This window comes from Schistocerca cancellata, chromosome 5 (assembly GCF_023864275.1).
Source record: "Schistocerca cancellata isolate TAMUIC-IGC-003103 chromosome 5, iqSchCanc2.1, whole genome shotgun sequence".
Taxonomy (NCBI): domain Eukaryota; kingdom Metazoa; phylum Arthropoda; class Insecta; order Orthoptera; family Acrididae; genus Schistocerca; species Schistocerca cancellata.
Genome location: NC_064630.1, coordinates 630,269,504 through 630,273,315, shown reverse-complemented (window position 1 = coordinate 630,273,315; position 3,812 = coordinate 630,269,504). Strand labels below are relative to the sequence as shown.

Here is a 3,812-nt window from a genome sequence, read left to right as displayed (position 1 = left end):
TTCTGTCAAGAAGTCATAAACAATTGTTTAAGAGGAGCTAGAAAGGAAATTTATTTTTCACATTTCTGAATTTTTATATCATTATAAAATTTGCAGTTTTCCTCATAAAATGATGTATATATCACTTATAAACTCATATGGGAAATATTTTATTTTATTTTTTTGAAAATAATCTACACCGATTGAAAATGTTAAAATTTTTATGTGCATTACTTCAGGATTGCTGTGTTATAAAGGTCATGTCCATAAGAGGAAGGACACCAGGTTGAAGAAGTTGAAAAGAAGTATCAGAGACATCAGTCCAGCTTCCAAAGTAACATCGACTTTTACTAAGTTTTCTCTACTTCAACAGGATAACAACAGCATTTACGAAAAGACTATGTAACATCAGTATGACGTTATTGTAAAGTTGTTTTTGTAATGCCATTTAGCCTGAAGATGAGGTTTAACCCTCGAAACATGTCGCTAAATAAATAATACAATAGTTGACAAAGTTTGTGACTGGTAGGGATAATTTTAAAAAACATTTACTTAGGATGATACAAGAGGACTTAGACAAACCTTATATTTACTCTGAGCAATAGCAGCTGGCCCTAAACGTAGAAAAATTTAAGTTAATATTGGTGAGTACGATAGACAAACCTGTAAGTTTCGGATATAGTATAAGCAGGATCCTGCTTGACACATTCACGTCGTTGAAATATGTGGGTGTAACGTTGCACAGTGGTATGAAATGGAACGAGCCCGTGAGGACTGTGGTAGGGAGGGCGAGTGGGCAACTTCAGTTTATTGGGAGAATTTTAGGAAAGTGTGGACCATTTGTAGAGAAAAACGCATACAGGACGCTAGTGCCAACTGTTCTTGAGTACTGCTCGAGTGTTTGGTATTATCACAAGATAGATTAAAGGAAGACATCGAAGCAATTCAGAGGCGGGTTTGCCAGATCTGTTGTCGAATAAAACGCAGTAGTTGCTTCGGGAACTCAAGTGGAAATCTCTATTGTGAGGCGACGTTCTATTCGAGCTATTGAGAAAATTTAGATGACCAGCACGTAAAGCTGACTTCACAAAGATCCTACTGCCGCCAAAACACATTTAGCATACGGATTACTAAGATATGAGAAATTAGAGCTCGTACAGAGGCATATACACTGATCAGCGAAAAAATTATGACCACCAGCTTAATAGTTTGTTTGTGAAATTTTGGAACGAAATGCATCACTGACTGCGTATCACGGATCCGATAGATTTGTGGGGGTATGTGACATTCGATGTCTGCGCGCAAGTCACGCAATTTGCGTAAATAACAGGCCGCTGATTTGCGTACGTGGTGATGGCGCCCGGTAGCGACCCAGGCGGGTTCCATCAGATTTACATCAGACGAATTTGACTAGACGTCGACTTGAGTTCATTATAATACTCCTGTACTGTAGCACGGTTCTGGCTCCAAATTAAATTATAATGCAAGCGAAGGAGAATGTCTCCCATAGCATAACACTACTACCACTAGCTCAATCGACGGTCGAATAACGATGGTCCAGTGTCCACCGATACCGTAATTGAAGATGTCCTTGGGTCAACGAGTGAACAAGTAGGGATGAAACTTCCTGGCAGATTAAAACTATGTGCCGGACCGAGACTCGAACTCGGGACCTTTGCCTTTCGCGGGCAAGTGCTCTACCAACTGAGCTATCCAAGCACGACTCACGACCCGCCCTCACAGCTTCAATTCTGCCAGTACCTCGTCTCCTATCTTCCAAACTTCACAGAAGCTCTTCTGCGAACACTTTGGAGAACTAACACTCCTGGAAGAAAGGATATTGCGGAGACATGGCCTAGCCACAGCCTAGGGGATGTTTCCAGAATGAGATTTTCACTATGCTGCGGAGTGTGCGCTGATATGAAACTTCCTGACGGATTAAAACTGTGTGCCGGCCCGAGACTCGAACTCGAGACCGTTGCCTTTCACGGGCAAGTGCTCTACCAACTGACCACTTGCGAAAGGCAACGGTCCCGAGTTCGAGTATCGGTCCGGCACACAGTTTTAATCTGTCAGGAAGTTTCATGAAGGGATGCAAGTGGTTCGCAGCTTTGAGGGTGTCTTAGATTACTACCACAGGTCCCATGCAAGCGAAGGAGAATGTATCCTATAGCATAACACTGCTCCCACTAGCTCAATCGACGGTCGAATAACGATGGTCTAGTGTCCATCGATATCGTAATTGACGAAGACGTTGGGCCAACATGTGAACAAGTAGGGATGGTCTGCTGCGGAGCTCCATGTTCAGTAATGTACGATGAACGGTGTACTCCAAAACACTTCTGCGTGCACCAGCATTGTGCTCTTTCTGCAGAAATGCCACAGGTCACATATGCCTTCTTTGCAGAGTAGACAAGCCCCGAACCGTACGTTGTCGAAGAGTCATGGATGTCCAACCATTTAGCGCCTAGTGGTAGTTTCACTGCTCTTCTTCCTCATTCCGTAGAGGCTCACGACTGTAGCGCGTGGACATTCGACGAGCTTCATCGTGTTCGAGCTACTTGTTTACAGGCTCTACGTAATAATAATGTGCCTTCTGTCAAGGTCTCTCTCAATGGATTTCCTCATTTGCAGCCAGTATATCCGCTTCGAACGGTGGCCCGTGTCTGCTCCTCTTACATACTTTTGCTACCACATCACATGCTCACAACGCCACGAAGCGGAATCCAATGTTTTGGGTTATCAGTGTAGATAGTCGTTTATCCCTCGCTCTGTCTGCGAGTGGAACAGGAAAGGAAATGGCTTGCGATGTGTGTATGCAGATGCAGAGGTAGAATAGTAATCAATCAATAACGGGCATTTCGACTTTTGTAAAGTTGTTGTTGTGGTTGTGAAACGGATTCACAATCGAACCACCGGTGTTGAACCGGGACCAGGTAGACCACATGTACTGAGGATTAGGACCGTCGTGCATTGCGGACGGTGGTTATAAAAAATACACTCCTGGAAATTGAAATAAGAACACCGTGAATTCATTGTCCCAGGAAGGGGAAACTTTATTGACACATTCCTGGGGTCAGATACATCACATGATCACACTGACAGAACCACAGGCACATAGACACAGGCAACAGAGCATGCACAATGTCGGCACTAGTACAGTGTATATCCACCTTTCGCAGCAATGCAGGCTGCTATTCTCCCATGCAGACGATCGTAGAGATGCTGGATGTAGTCCTGTGGAACGGCTTGCCATGCTATTTCCACGTGGCGCCTCAGTTGGACCAGCGTTCGTGCTGGACGTGCAGACCGCGTGAGACGACGCTTCATCCAGTCCCAAACATGCTCAATGGGGGACAGATCCGGAGATCTTGCTGGCCAGGGTAGTTGACTTACACCTTCTAGAGCCTGTTGGAACAGCAAGTTCCCTTGCCGGTCTAGGAATGGTAGAACGATGGGTTGGATGACGGTTTGGATGTACCGTGCACTATTCAGTGTCCCCTCGACGATCACCAGTGGTGTACGGCCAGTGTAGGAGATCGCTCCCCACACCATGATGGCGGGTGTTGGCCCTGTGTGCCTCGGTCGTATGCAGTCCTGATTGTGGCGCTCACCTGCACGGCGCCAAACACGCATACGACCATCATTGGCACCAAGGCAGAAGCGACTCTCATCGCTGAAGACGACACGTCTCCATTCGTCCCTCCATTCACGCCTGTCGCGACACCACTGGAGGCGGGCTGCACGATGTTGGGGCGTGAGCGGAAGACGGCCTAACGGTGTGCGGGACCGTAGCCCAGCTTCATGGAGACGGTTGCGAATGGTCCTCGCCG

The 3,812-nt window shown here is 46.1% G+C and overlaps 1 non-coding gene across 1 annotated transcript; it reads right to left on the bottom strand.

Annotated features, from left to right (window-relative positions):
• Nucleotides 1–1,624: 1,624 nt before the first annotated feature.
• On the bottom strand, nt 1,625–1,699 carry Trnas-cga (transfer RNA serine (anticodon CGA)). The gene has a single exon. It is a non-coding gene; the product is annotated as a tRNA-Ser (tRNA).
• Nucleotides 1,700–3,812: the final 2,113 nt, after the last annotated feature.